This window comes from Grampus griseus, assembly GCF_964374135.1.
Source record: "Grampus griseus genome assembly, chromosome: 6".
In the NCBI taxonomy this organism is placed as follows: Eukaryota; Metazoa; Chordata; class Mammalia; order Artiodactyla; family Delphinidae; genus Grampus; species Grampus griseus.
This window is the reverse complement of record NC_139000.1, coordinates 14,539,457-14,561,124: the sequence shown is the minus strand read 5'-3', so window position 1 is coordinate 14,561,124 and position 21,668 is coordinate 14,539,457.

Sequence of the window (21,668 nt, the reverse complement as noted above, 5' to 3'; positions counted from 1 at the left end):
TAATAAAGAAAAAGAAAAAGTCAGTCTTCACCCACTTCCTGATCTGAACTTACAGGCTCTGGCTGAAATAAAATTACTTTGTTGGGATCCACATTTTGATAATTACCTCAGACAGCAATAGGTGTTTCCATTTCAAAAATCAGACTTGACATTTGACTTCAATATAATCTTCTAAGCCCACATTTCCATGTGCTTAAATGACAATGGCCAAACATTGATAGCAGATGATTCTCCCTTGGAAGGTAGAGTTAGAGACAATTTTATCAAAACAGTGGAAGGCAACCATCCAATAAGAAAATACAAGGTTTGCCTGTACTAAATCACTTTAACCAACATACTCAAACTCACTGCAAAAGAAAAAATGTGGAAGAGTCTGCTCTTATACTCTTCCCAGGACACCAGAGGGCACATTAGGGAATGCAGCTTCCTCTGCTTCCTGGATGATTTACTCAAAATTTCCTTCAATAACTCCCAAGTGTCCTTCATCCATGTTCTTAGGTAAAATGATCTGCATGGATGTGTACTTGTATTTCTGAATATTTATGTACCTACATAAATAGGTATTGTACACCTATTTTTACACTTGTAACTTCGTAACAAAGTAAATCGTAAGGCTTTTTTTAAGGTTCTGTTGTCTGCTTATTATAATCTGCTTTCAGCAATAACCCAACAAATATAGACCACAGTTTTCTCATTCATAAAATAAGAGGGTTAAATTGGTGATCTATAGTTCTTGGTTCCAGCTTTAAAAAAGGAAACAGCACTAGAGGGTTCTAAGTTCCAACCATTGTCTCTTGCAAAAAATACTTGATGAGCAGCTGCCACGTGTTGGGCTCTGTGCTAGCACTGGATGTAATTGTGGAAAAAGAGTAGCCAAAGCTGATGTGCTTGTAGACCCTGTAGACTGGTGTATTGGCTACTGTTATGAAAGTGATATTTATTTGTACTAAAATGGCTTGTTTGATACTCTTCAATTTCTGTGTCAGGGAAGTAGAAATCAAGGCAGTTTCCTTCTCCATTACTCCATCCCCCATCCCTTTAAATTCTAGCATGACATATTTCTTAAAGAATGTCTCCCATCTCCATCACCGAATTAAAAGGCAGGTCTGGGTCCCCTCGATTAAGTGGAAGAATGGTTTTTAGGTGGAGAATAGAGGAACACCTGGCAGATGTGGGGTAGAACATGACTCCAATACTGAGCTTACGATTCTGTCTCTCCTCATCCCAAGTTCATTTTGCTTTCCCAGATCTGAAATATTTTTTATAACTATGGTATATTCCTATAGTTTTAAGGGCTTAATACATTCCCTTACTTATACCAATCCTCATAAATTCTATTCTGGGGCCATAACTGCCCAATTCAGTGCGAAGATACATATTTCCATTTAAATGCAACCAGAGCCTCTGCAATAGAAAGTGACTGAGTGAAAGAAAGCTAAATAAAGATTTACCAAAAAGTGCTTAGGAAGGGAATTCTGCTTCTGGTTATGGAGGACCAGTTTGTTTCAGACCAACAATCCTATGGAGAACAACTAGAAAATTATATCAATTTGATCAGTTATAAAAACAATAATCATTTTTAAAGACATCTGAGAACTACCAAGACTTGAAAGGCTAAGATTCGAGAGAAGGAAAATCTAGAGAGGTGAGCCAACCATTTGGTACTGCTTTACTTCTGGAGGCATTTGATAAATCTAAAGAGGTATCTGAGTGGCTTAGAAGCTAATCACAAAGTGGCGATTTAGAGGCCAAGAAACTGGACAGAGTAACCTTACGGGGCTGGAGTAATTAAAAATGGAGTTCAGGACTTGCCAAGAAGGAGCTTTCTCTTGGAATTTTTGAAAGGCTCTATCCCAGGAGTAAGGATAAACAAGAACTAAAGAAGCCCTTAAAAACAATGAAACTTCTCTGTATAAAACTTTAATGGTGGATACATGTCATTATACATTTGTCCAAACCTGTAAAATGTATAGCACCAAGGGTAAACCCCCATGTAGACTACGGTCTTTGGGGGATAATATGTCAATACAGGGTCATCAATTGTAACCAATGTACCACTCTTCTGGGGGAGATTGATAGTGGGAGAAGATATACATGTGAGCAGGGAACAGGGTATACGGGAAATCTTTGCACCTTCCTCTTAGTTTTGTTCTGAACCTAACATTACTCTGAAAATAATGTCTATTTTTTTAAAAAAAACAAGAAGCTCTTCGAATGACTCAGACCCAGCTTGACTCTAAAGTTTTGGTAGTTAAATTCCTCCTAACTTCAGGACACAGGTAATTTGAAATGAGCCATTTTGGAAGCACTAGATTGGCTTTGCCATCCTGCTAATTCCATGCCAGTTTTGCAAAAGGAGTATGGTGAGTGAGCACTGAAGTTGGAGACAGGAAGCCTGAGTTTGAAGTTCAGATGAGACACTGACCCCCCCTGAGTTATTGTGGACAGTATTCTCTAAGCCATGCCTGCTGCACCTATAAATGAAGCATGATGAACACCTTCCAAATTTTCCCCAAAGGGTGCTGGGAGGCTCCAAGGAAAGAAGAGATACAAGACTTTTTTTGTGAGGAGCTATGAAAATGCTTATAATTCAAGGAATGAATACTTCCTCCCAATAGGCAATCCTCAAATACGTCAGAGAAAACGAAAGTCAGTGGCATGCTGTTTGTATTAGTAAGAATAGTCTAGACCAGGCTGGAGTAAGTGATAAACCCTGATATCTCAGTGCTTCCACGCTGCAAATGTCTGTTCCTTCTTCAGCCTGTACTGATTGAGTAGCTCTCTTGGTGACTGTTCCTCCAGTAATGACTCAGGAATTTCCACCCAGGAGTGCCCCCATCTTCCACATGAGACCTCTGTTGTCGCCAAGAAAAGGAAGAGAGAGGAAGAAATTGCATGAGATTTCAGAACCAAAACTAAAGTTGGGTACCATCACTCCTACCCACACCCTATTGGCCAAAACCAAATCACGTGGTCCCAAATAACTTCAAGGGAGGTTGGGAAATGTAGTCTTCCTTTGTGTCCAAGAAGTGGGATTGGTTAGCATCAAGCCTGTCTCTGCCAAACCATTGATGTCCAAGTTGCATCCATTGCAATGTACTTGGACTTAGAGAAGAAGATGGTGATTTTCCCATTATGCTTTTTCTTTCATAAAGAATTAAACTACACTTTGAATTCCTCCCATGGACTTTATTAAAACACAATTAAACAACATATTACTAAAAAAACAAAAATCAGACAAGTAGTTCATGCTCTGAAAGAAAAATTTGTTTAGACAAACTACAAATGCAGGAAGCAGATGAGACAGAAATAAAACCTTCAGTCCTCAAGACATTTTATAACAAGAGAGTCCCAGTGCAGATTGGTTACTTAGAGAGAGAAAAATTCTCCAGCGACTCATACAGTCATAACTAACAGATATCTGTGCTCTTGTGTGTCCTGACACTCTCCCAAATATATCTTTATAATGGAGACTCGGGCCAGGAGACTCAAACTTGGAATATTTTTACAAAAATGAGAATATCCAGGCATTGAACTTGGATTCTCATCAGAGCAGTAGCAGTAACTGCTTCCATAGCTCTAGCAAACTCACAGATCTCATCTGATCATTAGAAAAGTGTATTAATCAGAATGTCCCAAAATGGGAAATAAAAAAGGTATGTTGTTTCTTAAAAAAAGATGCTGTTTCTATGGTCAGTTAATTTTGGGAAACACTGTGTTCTGTTTTTGTTGTCTTTCCTGCAGAGCCTTTAACATTCTGATGTGAATTGTGACTGTCCAAAGTATAAAAGCCTGTGTATGTATGTATATGTGTATGCGTGTGCATAAGTGGTCACGTGCACATGCATTGGGGGTAGGACAGAGTTGGGAATTTAGGATAAAGCATTCCTCACACTTATTTGGCCAGATACTATTTTATAGTATAAGAGATGTTGAGATATATGGGCTCTGATGCTCTTCATGTATCTAACAGTAATCCATGGCTTTGATTTGTCCCCTGCATAGCCAGATGACTCGAAGACATGTCAGAGCTTCCAATTCACGTGTGTGCAGAGGCAGAAGTCTGGGGGAAATGTGTGAAGACTATTGCTACCCAAATTGTTCCATGAGAATCTGGAATTAAAGTTCTCTAAGGTCCCAGGCTAGCCTAAATTTCTATAAATTTGTGAATCTAAGCCTTTTGGTGATGGGAAGATTCTGTGTGCTTTCAAGTCTGCACTTGCAAACCTTACCCTTCAGGCTTAAAAATCAAACAGACCTTTAGAAAATACAGAGTAAGTTTTTAAAGTAAAAAAAGAAAACATATTCTTCTTTAAAAGACATTTTAAGTCAGGAATATTGCTCCTATGATGGAAAAGATTCATCTTTGACCCTCCCATGCACTTGCAATCAGTGTAATCTTTCTGAAACATATATCAGATAAAATCATTTCCTCTCCTTAAAAAAATAGACAATTATCATTCATGTGATTTCCCATAAAAGTACAAACCTACTGTGAGGGATTGTAAGACCTTCATAATTTAACTCTTGCCATGCTGACTCATGTCATCACTGGAGTCTATCCATCTCCACGCCCACATTCCCACCACCGTTTCAGCCATGTCGGGGAGGAAGAGATTGTCCGCTATCCTTCTAGGTTCTTCCGGCTGGTCTAAATTGACATGAGACAGATTAACAGGAGGAAATCGAACAAAGTTTATTAATATGCATACATGGAAAACTGAGTAACTCACCAAAATGGTGGATGACCTCACTTTAAATACCATGTTCATCTAAAAACGAAACAGCATGTTGGGGGTAGTTGTTTGGGACTCCCAAGGGGAGGAAGACAATTCACGTGAAGACAGAAAAGCAAATGTTTGGTCAACAGATGTTTGCCAGGCCAGACAGAGACAATGGGACACAGAGTAGACTCTAATCTCTAGGCCCTAACTCACCACACCAAGCCCATAGTCTTTGCAGATATGTCTGCGGATAGCACTATTCCAGGGGTACAGTCTCTTTATCTAAATTCTTTATGCAGCTAAGGGGGAGGTAAAAAGAAAGACTTCCTGAGTCTTCTGTTTCTTAAAAATAATCAGCCTAAATTAATCCTCATGCCAAAGAGACACATTTGGGGCTGGCAAATTTTACTGCCCTATAACCACTAGGTATACCTTATGCCATCACTATACACACACTCCTACTATCATCTTAACCACTAGGTATACCTTATGCCATCACTATACACACACTCCTACTATCATCTTAACCACTAGGTATACCTTATGCCATCACTATACACACACTCCTACTATCATCTTAACCTCTAGGTATACCTTATGCCATCACTATACACACACTCCTACTATCATCTTAACCACTAGGTATACCCTATGCCATCACTATACACACACTCCTACTATCATCTTAACCACTAGGTATACCCTATGCCATCACTATACACACACTCCTGCTATCATCTTAACCACTAGGTATACCCTATGCCATCACTATACACACACTCCTACTATCATCTTAACCACTAGGTATACCCTATGCCATCACTATACACACACTCCTGCTATCGTCTTAACCACTAGGTATACCCTATGCCATCACTATACACACACTCCTACTATCATCTTAACCACTAGGTATACCCTATGCCATCACTATACACACACTCCTACTATCATCTTAACCACTAGGTATACCCTATGCCATCACTATACACACCTGCTATCATCTTAACCACTAGGTGTACCCTATGCCATCACTATACACACACTCCTGCTATCGTCTTAACCACTAGGTATACCCTATGCCATCACTATACACACACTCTTACTCTCATCTTAACCACTAGGTATACCCTATGCCATCACTATACACACACTCTTACTATCATCTTAACCACTAGGTATACCCTATGCCATCACTATACACACACTCTTACTATCATCTTAACCACTAGGTATACCCTATGCCATCACTATACACACACTCTTACTATCATTTTAACCACTAGGTATCTCATGCTGTCTCTATGTCCAGCCCACAATCATTTTCTTCATCCCTAGGTACATTACGCTATCACTATGCCCATGAGCTAACAATCTTCACAACCACTAGATATCTTATGATACATCTAGTTCTACACACCCATCGTCACTTTCACCCCTACTTATCCTCCGCCAACAACTAACCTTGGTGTTGCTATCCTTTCCCTAAAGACAGCAAATAAGTTCACCCCACTGTGATTTGGACCATCAGTTTTGCTCCCTGGAATTTTCTTTCATCTTTCTCTGCCTGGAAAAATTTATGTTCACCTGTCAAGGTTCAACTGTGTCTCAGAAGACTTTCCCAGTTCTCTACCGCATAAAGTGGAAAAGTGGATCCAGTTCACTCCTGCTTCCTTCTCCCAAAACACTTTGCATGTGGTGCTTCCATAGTTATGTTTAGTAGAAATTTATCGTCAGTCTTTATAATAACAGCCTTACCACTGACCAAGTAGTTACAATGTGTGCTTTCTGTGTATTACCTTGGTTAATATTCATATTAGTCCTAATGAGGTTGATACTATTTTTAACTTTGTTTTACAGATGAGAAAACTAACAGTCCTAGTGGCTGAGTAACTTGATTAGGATCACACAGGTACTATAGATTGGAGCTAGCATTTAAATGAGGATCTGTAAGACTCCACAGTCCCTGCCCAAAATGAACGAAGAGCCGCGTTTGATCCCAGCTCTGCCACTGAACAAGTTGTCTGGGGCCGACCACTTAACCTCACAGAGCCTCAGTCTCCTTGTCTGAAAATCTGGCTAACCCCTGCCTTGTTCCTCACTGGGGTATTGTGATCATAAAATGAAATAATGAATCCGAAAGGGCTTTGGAAATGCTAAAGTACTATGCAAATGCAAGCTAATTAATTAATGAACTCATTAACATATTCTCCTGCTGGGCTGCAGTTAGGGCCAAATTATAAATAATCCTCATCTTGCCGGGAATTTAACCAAGAAATTTAGGATGGTGGGAGGGAGAAAGAAGGCTGTGGACCCAAAAGCTAAAACTCTGCACATACTATGGAAGGCAGTTTAACGCAGAATCATTCCTTTTGCCAGCCACAGAGTTACTCTTTATTTTGAACAAAATGGAAAGGGATGAAAGATTTCAGAGGGATAAAAAATCCCTTTAATGTGCTCATTAATAAAGATGGTCCAGCATGTCATCATCTTGTTCTAAATCCCCACAAGGGAGTGGGGCGGCCCTATAGTAAACACCTAGGTCTTCATTACTTATTAATATTTAGCAAACATTTTTACTATGTGCCAGGAACCGCTCCAAGTGCTTTACAAATGTTAGCTTGTTTAACCCTCATAAAGGCCCTATGAGTAGTAATGCTCCTATCCCCAATTTACAGGTGGAGAAACTAAGATTCACAGAGGTTAAGTCATCCAAGGTCATGCCAACAGGAAGTAGTGGAGGCAGGATTCATATCCACATCGTCTGGTTTCAGCAGCCATGCTCTTGACCCTGTGCCACATTGCCTCTCTTTATGTGGTCTGGCAGTTCATCCACAGAGACATCCAGGACAGTTTACCTGGAGAAGGTAGTGGACAGACAGTAGCAGCCCTTGTTTACTGCACACTAATTGTATGCCAATTACTGTATAGAAACAATAGGTACAGCCCCATTGAATTTTCACTGGTATATTAGGAAGATGGAAATAGATCAGCAAGTCTTGTTTCCCTTGGTGTCTGCCACCTGTAGGGAGGCTGCATTCTGCCTTCCTTCTCTGTGACCTTGGACAAGCCTGTTCTTTCCTGAGTCAGGGGTTCCTGTGGTTGTGGGGTGCTGCACGCAGCCGAGAGGGGAAGATCCGGGTCAGGAAGCCCCTTGCTTCTCTGCGTCCTTGTCACGTTCTCCAAAGAGCTTTGCAGGACTAAAGGTAGTATGCTGATCTCAGTCTTTCTGACTCAGATGTCTCTTTCTCTGTTGGTTCTGAACTCAGGCAAGAAAAATAGGAATGTTGCTTACTAACCAGGTCAAACCCCAGCAGATGAGAAAACTGGAGCTAGAAAGTTCCCCTGCCCAAGGTCACAGTGCTAGGACGTGGAGGAGCTAGGACTAACGAGAACTATGATGCTGTTGTGTTTCCTACTAATTCCAGAACAGGATAGCTTTCAAGTATAGCTGGTCAGGATGAGCAAAGGCCAAACTCTGTGGCTTATGATAATACTGCTTGTTTTTACAATAATATAGTAGCTTCATTTACTTTGATTTGATTTGATTTGATTTGAAGAGAAGAAAAGAAATCACTTTCCACATACCAGGCTCTGTAAGGATAAGAGATTTTACCCAAAATCCTACATAAAGAAGTAGCAAAAATCTGTACCTGAATATAGATGTGTCCAATTCTAAAGCCAATAGGTATTCCACTATATATAACATATGCTTTCCCATGTCTTAAATGTTGTATAAACAATGTTGCAACTAAAATAACAGAAACTTGATAGAATGTATGGACATATGGACACTAAGGGGGGTTGGCGGGGTGGGGCTGGGATGAATTGGGAGACTGGGATTGACATGTATACACTAATATGTATAAAATAGATAACTAATAAGAACCTGCTGTATAAAAAAATAAAATTCAAAAAAATATATTCTGGAAAACCTAAGAAGGGAAAAAAATATGTGTTTCCCTTTTTTTGAGATGATACTATTGGTGGCTTTTTTGCAGCATTCCCATTGACATGTAAATATGTGTAAGGCCCTAATTAAAGTCAAATATCTTATTAAAAAAATGAATTAAAAATCATTTTTAAAAAGAGGAAAAATATAAATAAAAGAGCAACAGGGCGGAGTCAAGATGGCAGTGTGGGAAGATACCAAGTTAGCGTTTTCCCACAAGTAGAGTGCCTGCTGGCCGCTGGTGCAGGGCCCTGATGCCCAAGGAGATGGAAGGACCCCCAAGTGAACCGGTAGGACATTGGGGGACTGAGGGGGGAGGAGAAGCAGAGACCAGGTAGGATCGGTGACCCTGAGGCCAGGGAGATCAGGAGAGGCAGGTGGGAGGGGCCCTCTGGGACAAGCAGGAGAAGAGCAGAGGGCGTTTGCCCCACCCACTCAGGGCCGGGGAGCCTTCTGAGCTCCCAGGCTGGTCCCCTGTCCTCCAAGGCCCCCCATCCCCCTGGCTGCATTGGTCCTGGGGGCATAGGAGGAAGGCTGAGGGGAGAACAGGAGAGGCAAGCGGGAGGGTCCCTCCAGGACAGAGAAGCAGGAGAGGAGAGGAGGGCATTTTCCCCGCTCACTCAAGCCCAGGAGGCCTGCTGGGCTCCCAGGTGAGGTCCCCTGCCCTCTGAGACCAGGGGTGGGGGGCACGCCTGGGCCCCTTCTGTTCCTTGAGCCTAAGCCCCACTGCCTACAGCCCACAGGGCCTTTCCCAGCCCTGTGGGTCCTAAGCATAGGCCCCACCCACCACCCAAACCTCGCCCTTGCTTATGTCCCGCCCCACACAGCCAAGACCTTTTCCCCCTTCTTTTTTGTTTACTTTCCCTCCTCCTCTTTTTCACTGTTGTGGTACTGTTGTACTTTCCAGTTGTTGATTCATCTATATTTTTATATTCTTTCTAGCATATCTGTTAGTTTCCTAGTCTAATGTTATTTTTTAATTTGCTATTCTCTTTTTTTTTTGGCCACCCCACACGGCTTGTGGGATCTTGGTTCACAAGCTGCAGGTTGGGCCAAAGCTTCTGCAGTGGGAGCTCCAAGTCCAAACCATTTGACTAACAGAGAACCTCAGACCCCAGGGAATATTCATCTGAGTGAGGTCTCATGGAGGTCCTCATCTCAGCATCAAGACCCAGCTCTACCCAAGAGCCTACAAACTCCAGTGTTGGAAGCCTCAGGCCAAACAACCAGTAAGACAGGAACACAATCCCACTCATAAGAAAAAAAAGAGAGATGGCAAAAAAATATGTCACAGATGAAGGAGCAAAGTAAAAACCTAGAAGACCAAATAAATGAAGAGGAAATAGACAATCTACCTGAAAAATAATTCATAGTAATGACAGTAAATATGATCCAGAATCTCAGAAATAGAATGGAGGCACGGTTTGAGAAAATACAAGAAATATTTAACAAAGATGTAGAAGAACTAAAGAACAAACAAACAGAGATGAACAACACAATAAATGAAATGAAAAACACACTAGAAGGAATCAATAACAGAATAACTGAGGCAGAAGAATGAGTAAGTGAGCTGGAAGACAAAATGGTGGAAATAACTTCCGAGAAGCAGAATAAAGAAAAAAGAATGAAAAGAATTGAAGACAATCTCAGAGACATCTGGGACAATGTGAAATGCACCAACATTCAAATTATAGGGGTCCCAGAAGAAGAAAAAGAAAGGGTCTGAGAAAATATTTGAAGAGATTATAGTTGAAAACTCCCCTAACATGGAAAAGGAAATAGTCACCCAAGTCCAGGAAACACAGAGAGTCCCACAGAGGATAAACCCTAGGAAAAACAGACCAAGACACATATTAATGAAACTAACAAAAATTAAAATCAAAGAAAAAATATTAAAAGCAGCAAGGAAAAAACAAAAAATTACATACAAAGGAATCCCCATAAGGTTACCATGATTTTTCAGCAGAAACTCTGCAGGCCGAAGGGAGTGGCAGGATATACTTAGAGTAATGAAAGAGAAAAACCTACAACAAAGATTACTCTACCCAGCAAGCATCTCATTCAGATACGATGGAGAAATCAAAAGCTTTTCAGACAAGCAAAAGCTAAGAGAATTCAGTACCACCAAACCAGATTTATAACAAATACTAAAGAAATTTCTCTAGGTGGGAAACACAAGAGATGAAAAAGACCCACAAAAACAAACCCAAAACAATTAAGAAAATCGTAATAGGAACATACATGTCAATAATAACCTTGAATGTAAATGGATTAAATGCCCCAGCCAAAAGACGCAGACTGGCTAAATGGATACAAAAACGAGACCCGTATATATGCTGTCTACAAGAAACCCACTTCAGGCCTAGGGACACATACAGACTGAAAGTGAAGGGATGGAAAAAGATATTCCATGCAAATGGAAATCAAAAGAAAGCTGGAGTAGCAATACTCATATCAGATAAAATAGAGTTTAAAATAAAGACTGTTACAAGAGATAAGGAGGGACACTACATAATGACCAAGGGATCAATCCAAGAAGAAGATATAACAATTATAGATGTTTATGCACCCAACGTAGGAGCACCTCAATACATAAGGCAAAAGTTAACACCCCTGAAAGGAGAAATAGACAGTAACACAATAATAGTAGGGGACTTTAACACCCCACTTACACCAATGGACAGAACATCCAAACAGAAAATAAATAAGGAAACACAAGTTTTAAATGACACAATAGACCAGATAGATTTAATTGGTATTTATAGAACATTCCACCCAAAAGTGGGAGAATACACTTTCTTCCCAAGTGCACATGGAACATTCTCCAGGATAGATCACGTCATGGGTCACAAATCAAGCCTTGGAAAATTTAAGAAAACTGAAATCATATCAAGCCTTTTTCCTGACCACAATGCTATGAGACTGGAAATCAATTACAGGAAAAAAAAAAACTGTAGAAAACACAAATACGTGGAAGCTAAATAGTGCACTACCAAAAAACCAAGAGATCACTGAAGAAATCAAAGAGGAAATCAAAAAATACATAGAAACAAATAACAATGAAAACACAACGACCCAAAACCTATGGGTCACAGCAAAAGCAGTGCTAAGAGAGAAGTTTATAGCAATTCAATCTCACTCAAAAAATAAGAAAAAACTCAAAACAATCTAACCCTACCCTTAAAACAACTAGAGAAAGAAGAACAAAGAAAACCCAAAGTCAGTAGAAGGAAAGAAATCATAAAGATCATAAATCTTTATGATTTCTGATAAATAAAATGAAATAGAAATGAAGAAAACAATAGCAAAGATCAATAAAACTAAAAGCTGTTTCTTTGAGAAGATAAACAAATTGATAAACCCTTACCCAGACTCGTCAAGAAAAAAAGGGAGAAGATGCAAATCAATAAAATTAGAAATGAAAAAGGAAAAATCACAACTGACACTGCAGAAATACAAAGGATTATAAGAGACTACTACAAACAACTATATTCCCATAAAATGGACAACCACGAAGAAATGGACAAATTCTTGGAAAGGTACAATTTTCCAAGACTGAACCAGGAAGAATTAGAAAATATAAACAGGCCTATCACAAGTAATGAAATTGAAACTGTGATTTAAAATCTTCCAACAAACAAAAGTCCAGGACCAGATGGCTTCAGAGGCAAATTCTATCAAACATTTAGAGAAGAGCTAACACGAATCCTTCTCAAACTCTTCCAAAAACTTCAGAGGGAGAAACGCTCTCAAATTCATTCTACGAAGCCACCATTACCCTGATACCAAAACCAGAAAAAGGTATCACAAAAAAAGAAAATTATAGACCAATATCACTGATGAAAATAGATGCAAAAATCCTGAACAAAATACTAGCAAACAGAATCCAACAACACATTAAAAGGATCATACACCATGATCAAGTGAGATTTATCCCAGGGATGCAAGGATTCTTCAATTTACGCATATCAATCAATGTGATAAACCATATTAACAAATTGAAGGAGAAAAACCATATGATCATCTCAACAGATGCAAAAAAAGCTTTCAACAAAATTCAACACCCATTTATGATAAAAAACCCTCCAGAAAGTGGGCATAAAGGGAACCTACCTCAACATAATAAAGGCCGTATATGATAAACCCACAGCCAGCATCATTCTCAATGGTGAAAAATTGGAAGCATTTCCTCTAAGATCAGGAACAAGACAAGGATGTTCACTCTCACCACTATTATTCAACATAGTTTTGGAAGTCCTAGCCATGGCAATCAGAGAAGAAAAAGAAAAAAAAGGAATACAAATTGAAAAAGAAGAAGTAAAACTGTCACTGTTTGCAGATGACATAATACTATACATAGAGAATCCTAAAGATGCCACCAGAAAACTACTAGAACTAATCAATGAATTTGGCAAGGTTGCAGGATACAAAATTAATGCACAGAAATCTCTGGTATTCCTATACACCAACAATGAAAAATCAGAATGAGAAATTAAAGAAACAATCCCATTTACCATCACAACAAAAAGAATAAAATACCTAGGAATAAACCTACCTACGGAGGCAAAAGACTTGTACTCAGAAAACTATAAAACACCGATGAAAGAAATCAAAGATGACACAAACAGATGGAGAAATATACCATGTTCTTGGATTGGAAGAATCAACATTGTGGAAATGACTATACGACCCAAAGCAATCTACAGATTCAATGCAATCCCTATCAAACTACCAATGGCATTTTTCACATAATTAGAACAAAAAATTTTACAATTCGTATGGAAACATAAAAGTCCCCAAATAGCCAAGGCAATCTTGAGAAAGAAAAATGGAGCTGGAGGAATCAGGCTCCCTCACTTCAAATTATACCACAGAGCTACAGTAATCAGGACAGTATGGTACTGGCACAAAAACAGAAATATAGATCAATGGTACAGGGTAGAATGCCCAGAGATAAACCCACACACATATGGTCACCTAATTTATAACAAAGGAGGCATGAACATACAATGGAGAAAAGACAGCCTCTTCAATAAGTGCTGGGAAAACTGGACAGCTACATGTAAAAGAATGAAATTAGAACACTACTTAACACCATACACAAAAACAAACTCCAAATGGATTAAAGACCTAAATATAAGACCAGACACTATAAAACTCTTAGAGGAAAACATAGGAAAAACACTCTTGGACATAAACCACAGCAAGATCTTTTTTGACCCACCTCCTAGAGGAGCAGAAATAAAAACAAAAATAAACAAATAGGACTTAATTAAACTTAAAAGCTTTTGCACAGCAAAGGAAACCATAAACAAGATGAAAAGACAACCCTCAGAATGGGAAAAAATATTTGCAAATGAAACAACGGACAAAGGATTAATCTCCAAAATATACAAACAGTTCATGGAGCTCAATATCAAATAAACAAACAATCCAAATTAAAAAATGGGCAGGGGCTTCCCTGGTAGCGCAGTGGTTGAGAGTCCGCCTGCCAATGCAGGGGACACGGGTTCGTGCCCTGGTCCGGGAGGATCCCACATGCCGCGAAGCGGCTGGGCCCGTGAGCCATGGCCGCTGAGCCTGCACGTCCAGAGCCTCTGCTCTGCAGCGGAAGAGGCCAAAATGGTGAGAGGCCCGTGTACCGCAAAAAAAAAAAAAATTAAATAATAATAATAATAAAATAAAAAATGGGCGGAAGACCTAAATAGACATTTCACAAAGGAAGACATACAGATGGCCAAGAGGCACATGAAAAGATGCTCTACATCACTAATTATTAGAGAAATGCAAATCAAAAGTACAATGAGGTGTCACCTCATGCCAGTCAGAATGGCTGTTATCAAAAAGTCTAGAAACAATAAATGCTGGAAAGGGTGTGGTGAAAAGGGAGCACTCCTGCACCCTTGGTGGGAATGTAAATTGATAAAACCACTATGGAAAACAGTATGGAGATTCCTTAAAAAACTAAAAATAGAACTACCACATGACCCAGCAACCCCACTACTGGACCCATACCCTGAGAAAACCATAATTCAAAAAGAGACATGTACCACAATGTTAATGCAGCACTATTTACAATAGCCAGGACATGGAAGCAACCTAAATGTCCATTGACAGATGAATGGATAAAGAAGATGTGACACATATATACAATGGAATATTACTCAGCCATATAAAGAAACGAAATTGAGTTATTTGTAGTGAGGTCGATGGACCTAGAGTCTGTCATACAGAGTGAAGTAGAAAAAGTCAGAAAGAGAAAAACAAATACTGTATGCTAATGCATATATATGGAATCTAAAAAAAAAACCCAGAAAACAAATGGCACTGATGAACCTACTTGCAGGGCAGGAATAAAGATGTAGACATAGAGAATGGACTTGACACAGGGTGGGAGGGGGAAGCTGGGGTGAAATGAGAGTAGCATCAACATATATACACTACCGAATGTAAAATAGTTAGATAGTGGGAAGCAGCAGCATAGCACAGGGAGATCAGCTCGGTGCTTTGCAATGACCTAGAGGGGTGGGATAGGGAGAATGGGAGGGAGGCTCAAGAGGGAGGGGTTATGGGGACATATGTATGCATATGGCTGATTCATGTTGGTGTACAACAGAAACTAACACAGTATTGTGAAGCAATTATATTCCAATAAAGATCTATTTAAAAAAAGAGCAAACGTTGTGTTTAATTTGCTGAATTACATCATGTTCAATTTTACAGCAATACCTGAGAAGATAATTTATATTAGTTTAAATAATTCCACCACCTGCTATAGGACCTGTTCATTAATGAAGTCTCCTTATTGCTTTGATATTTGGGCATTTGCTGTTTGCTATGGTTCATCTAATATATTTATCAATGATAAAATTAATTCTAATAAAACAATGTCATCCACAATCCCATAATCCCATTACCCTAATCAATCAACCATGATTATTTGTCCACATTCCCCTTCAATCCTTTGTGTAGACAATTGTGGAGTTTATGTACGTACAGTCATAGAGTTTTCCCCAAAATCTCATATTCAGGACTAAAATTTCAATAACTGCATAAAATTAGCTGGTTAATATTGTTTACTAAAACACGTTCTTTGTGTTCTACAGTAAGTATATCTCCAATGTTGTACCCTTATAAATAACATGGTGATGAATATCTTCAAATAAATAGCTTTGATTTGGGGGGGGATAATTTCCTGAGCATCGATCTCAGTGGTGGGTTTTCCAGGTTAGATGGCTTCAATTTGGACAAAGTAGAAATGGAATTGACATGAGCATTAAACGTCTGCCATGAGCATCATCCCTCATCTCCTGACTCACAGCAGAAGATGCAGAGAGAGTTGGGGAAGCACGTCAGCCCATGATTAGACCAGTCAAACATGTTTAAATAAAAAAGGAGTTTAGAATATTTAACAGGATCAAAGATAAAAGATTACAGAGATTTGGAGCCCTTTAATAACTATTAAAAATACATCCCCCACTCTACTCCTGGTGGTGCGTCAAGCACGGAAGGGAATCAGAGAGACATGGAATTCAAAAGTCAGGGGCCTTTATCTTTGTGACAGCGTCATCTGACAGGTAAGGAAAAAAGCACATACTGTGTTTACTTGAGAGGGGGAAGAAGTATAGTTACTAAAAATGGGAAGCAGCAAATCTAAGAGCCACCCGGATGATGGAGTTGTAAGATGTTAGAGCAGGAAGAGAACTTCATAACCTAGATCATCCCCTTCACTACCAAGACAGGCAACTGAGTGTCATCAAGGGTTACAAACTGGCCTCTAGTCACCGTGCATCCCAGGCAGAGCCCAGACCCTCTGGCTTCTGTCCAGTGTTCTTTCCAGTGACCTATGCTGCCTCCTCTCAAAATAAAATGAGGGCTAGCAGACAGCCACCACTGAGACACTTGAGGCATTCCAACTTCTGCTTACTTTTAGGTTAGAAGGGGTTACATCAGACACGCAGAAGTTCATTCCCAACCCAAGCATCCTGGACAGCCCCAACAAGCATTTCCAGAAATGGAAATTTCCTTTTTTCCCTGGGACAGTTGGCCTGCTTCGTTGCTCCCCACTCCCTGAACTGCCAGGAGCCTCAACTGGTTAAGGTGAGCCCTGATGCCCTGCAGGTGGCATTCCCATCAGTACCCATCAGTGTGCCCACTCCAGTTGTTGGCTCGTGTTCTCTCTGGGCTGCTATCCAGTCTAATTGGCCAATGTCCAGGCTGTAACAGTCATCAGATATTTTGAACGTCATCCCTGGCATTTGCCAAAGTTTTCCTATGAAGTAGTGGATTCACCAGATTGTCTTAAAAAGAGGAAAAATAAGTTTGCGGACGGGATGAATAATCCAGCCTCTGAGAACAGCTACAAGGAAGATTCTGATTAACAGTGTTTAACTCAATGTTTCCAAACTTATTAGACCATATAGGAACAGTACTTCTCCTTCCTGAAATTTTTTTCAGTTTCAAGGAATACCTATTATGGTCCTGGGAACTAGGGTTCTGGGAAGCAGTCATGGAAAGGAAATGGATTTCCACTCTCTGATGGCACCTGTGTCTGAAAGTCCCATCTTCCTGTAGAAGAAGATGTGGATAAAGTCCAGCTTTGGGAAGGAAAAGCATGGGAAAATGGTAGAGATATTGACATATTGAAACTCTGATTCTTCCACTTGACCTTGAGGAAATGACTTAAATTGTCATATGCTTGGTTTCTTCATCTGTAAGACAGGTTTAGCATTACCTCCTTATCAAGATTACTGTGAGAATGCTAAAGATAAAAGATGTAAAGTATTGGGTTTCCCTGGTGGCGCAGTGGTTGAGAGTCCGCCTGCCGATGCAGGGGACACGGGTTCGTGCCCCGGTCCGGGAAGATCCCACATGCCGCGGAGCGGCTGGGCCTGTGAGCCATGGCCGCTGAGCCTGCGCGTCTGGAGCCTGTGCTCCACAGCAGGAGAGGCCACAACAGTGAGAGGCCCACGTACGGCAAAAAAAAAAAAAAAAGATGTAAAGTATTGATCACGATCACGGTGCCTGGCAGATAGTAAATACAGAGAAGTATTAGCTGCTGTCAACCAGCCCAGAGCACCGTAAAGGGTGCCCTTGAGGCTCCCTGCTCTCCTGAAGATCAGTCTGGTTGACAGACAAGATAGGACTCTAGAACTATAGCCGCATAAAAGACAGGACTGAACCTAGGCTGGAGGGACATGGTGTCATTGGAATGGTTTGAAGATGTTTCATAAAATTGGTGTGATCAGTTGAGCCCTGACAGAAAGAACGTTCTCCTCTTTCTACTCATTAAAAAAACGAGTGCCTTCTTTAGAATGGTGGTTGCCGGGGACAAGGGGGGATAGAGAATGAGGAATTATTGTTTAATGTGTGCGGAGTTTCAGTTTGGGAAGATGAAAAAAGTTCTGGAGGTGGATGGTGTGTTGGTTACATAACAATGTGAATGTACTTAATACCACTGAACTGTACACTTTAAAATGGTAAATTTTGTGTTATGTATACTATACCACACTTTTAAAAAAGTAAATAATTGTTCCCTTTTTGTCCAAGGGACACATTAGCTCACCCCTCTGCTTTGTACAAATTCACATCACTGGTTGAGACCACATCTCCCAGAGTGTGCTGGTCCTTTCTCGGCTTCCTCATCCCATTTCTTGTTCCTTCTAGGGTTTCTCTGCTTTTCCAGCCAAGCCTCCAGATGGTATTTCAGTAACTCAGCTAAACACCTTCCATCACAGTCTTTTTTCCCCCTTCTCCCCCAGTTCACTTAAAAATAAATTGTCTTTTTTCGTAATTCCAGACAGAACATGAAGCTCTCTCTCTTTTACACTGCAACTGAATTCTAAGTACACAATTATGCAGGGAATGTCTTTAGATTCACCAGCTTGAGAACTTTTAAACATTAAGCTCTGAATCAGATAACAGCTTTCATCTAAAGAAGAGCTTTACACTGTACCTAAGTAAAAGCTTAACTTGTAAAAAAAGTTGTTACCAGGGGTATAATAATGTCAGGGTGGGCTTCCCTGGTGGCACAGTGGTTGAGAATCAGCCTGCAAATGCAGGGGACACAGGTTCGATCCCCGGTCTGGGAAGATCCCACATGCTGCAGAGCAACTGAGCCTGTGCACCACAACTACTGAGCCTGTGCTCTAGAGCCCGTGAGCCACAACTACTGAAGCCCACACGCCTAGAGCCCATGCTCCACAACGACAGAAGCCACCACAATGAGAAGCCCACGCACCGCAACGAAGAGTAGCCCCTGCTCGCCACAATTAGAGAAAGCCCGTGCGCAGCAACAAAGACCAAACACAGCCATAAATAAACAAACAAACAAACACATAAACAAATAAATGTATGTATGTCAAGGTAATAAAATAAGTGACTGCAAAACCCTCCCAAATAAAACAAGCATCCCCAAAATTAAGTAAGAATATTTCTAATGCAGCTGATGGCTTACTAGTTTCTGCTGTCCACCTTTGCATGTGCTGTTTCCAAAAAAAAAAAAATCCAAGTTACACAAGTATACTGGTGTCCCCCTCCCCATCTACCTATTAATAAGATTTCACCATGTAAAACAAGCTAGACAATCACTATGCCCTAGTTGGCTGTGGTTAAGACTTAATTGGACGGCTGTGTTCAATTTTGAGCATCATGTTTCCAGAAAGAAAAGAAAAAAGTGATAAATTGGATGTAGTCCAAAGGAAAGCAAGACAACAGATGAAAGTGGCTTAGAAAATAAGACCCAGTTGGAATGTTAAGGTAATTCTGTGTGTTTTCAGCTCAGAGAAAAGATGGCTGAGAAATAATGGAAAGCATCTGATGAGTCAATTCTGACTGGGTCTCTGAGGGCATAACGATGGTAGGAAGAGGAGAAGGGAGGGAATCTTGTTCATTTCCTTCTCTGCAGCTCACAGCACAAGCTCTGGCATGTAGTGGGTGTTCAGTAAAAACGTTCTTGTTGAACACCCCCTAGAGAAATACACTGAAATGAGATTGTGAAATCTTCTCAGCTGATGCTCTACAAATCTCTTTTGCTAGAAAGGGTCTAATTGTTGGGCTTGATCCGCAACAAACATAATTTAGGAAAGGTAAGATCAATGTTCCCATTAAACCCGTCATGTATTCAATAACTTACCCCAAGGCTCCTGTCAACGCTGCTAACTCAATTATCTGTACTTGTGGCCACGTCCGTGGTGTCACTCCAAAATTTACAACTCCCTGCGGCCCCCAAGGTAAAGTTCAAAATCTGGAGGTACACTGGTGTCTACATTCAGGCTCAGAGATGCCTTTCTAATCTAGCTGCCTCTCCTTCCCTCTCCACGTCCACCTACTCAGACAGAACGTTCTCCACATGACGCCCACCCCAACCTTTTTTCACCCTGCAATATCTCAGGCAAACCCGCGTTTCATTCTCAGTGGCACTGCTTCCTATCTATGTGACCTTGAGCTAATTGCTTGCCTTCCCTGAATCTTGTTCCGTCACATGTAAAGTAGGGACAGCAATAGCTCCTATGCGTCTTAAAGAAGGTCATGCATGTATGTAAAATTTTCAGCACCGCGCCTGGCACATAGAGTCCTCCCCTATTTTCCTGTCTTTGATGATGTTCCTTCTCCAGAATGTCCTTCAGGGTTGCTTTTCACCAATTTGCTCAATTCTACCCATGCACTGAAGCCCAACTCAAGTCTAACCTTATTCACAGAGTTTTCCCCGAACGCCATAGTCTACAAGCATTTTACCCAAGTTCCGTGGACATGGAGCATTCATTCTCTGGACTGGCTCTTTGGACACTAGATCATCTCCCCCACTGAAACATCGGCTGCTTTAACTTGTCGCTTGGGCTCAGCTCCCTGCGCAACAGAAAGAGGTGTAATATAAAGTCCCAACCCTCAAGAGGATAGAGGAGAGGAAGCATTTATCTACATTTATAAAGCCCTACCCTGGACTAGCTACTTTCTTGGCACTTTCATGTACTGTCTTTCTATTCAGAAAAGTAACAGTGGTGGCTCTGAACCACGGCTGCATATCAGAATCACCACTGCATGTTAAATATATGCATTCCCAATGTCCTAGTCCATTCTAGTTTAAACAGAATTTCTGGTGGTGAGGCCTCAGTATTTTATATAAACTCCCCAGGGAATTTTCATGAGCACCCAAGGGTGAGAACCTCTGGCTTACACACACACACACACACTCATGTGCATGCATGCGTACATGCATGAAAACATCCTCAGTAATTTAGCCTGGTGATACTAGGCAGTCTTAGAGCATTCACCTACCCACACTCTCATCTATTTTTTTTCACTCATTTATTCAACCAGTACACACATTTCAATGCCTCATATGCACAAATAAAGCACTTTGCTAGATGCCAAGAAAGACAAAATATAACTCAGAGATTCTGCCCCTTAAGGAGCTTACATATTAGTAGGAGAGAACAATTTTATATACTTATTATACTTATCTAATCACAGGTAGGGTATGATGAATGCCCCCAAAAAGATGCCAGCTACCGTGAAGTATCTTCCAGCTGGGGTCAGGGTAGGCATCACAGAAAGACATTAGGAGGAGAAGGATTTGAATACATGGCAGAAGGAGCAATGGTGTTCTAGGTGGGAAGAAATGCCCAAGCAATGGCAAGGAGCTGGGGAAGTGCTGGGTAATCACAGGCAATGATGGGGCTGGAAAGGTAGCCTAGATGTCTATCCTTCACCTATGCAAAGATGCCGAAAACATTCTTTACTCATGGCTACTGGCTTCCTTACAAAACCCTGTATGCCACTGCAGTTCTTACGGACCAGGCTCAGAACTTAACCACTCTCTGCTGTCATATTGTCCCAGGCCAATCTCTCTGAGGGACTTAGAAGGAGTTCGTGAGGCCATTTGGGAGTTCTTTTTCTCCCATTTTAACAACCCTTAGCCTCATTACCTGACCTACGGAGCCATTTGCTAGTTGCTACACTCAGCAGGTGGAAAACATGTGGTCTCCCTGGGG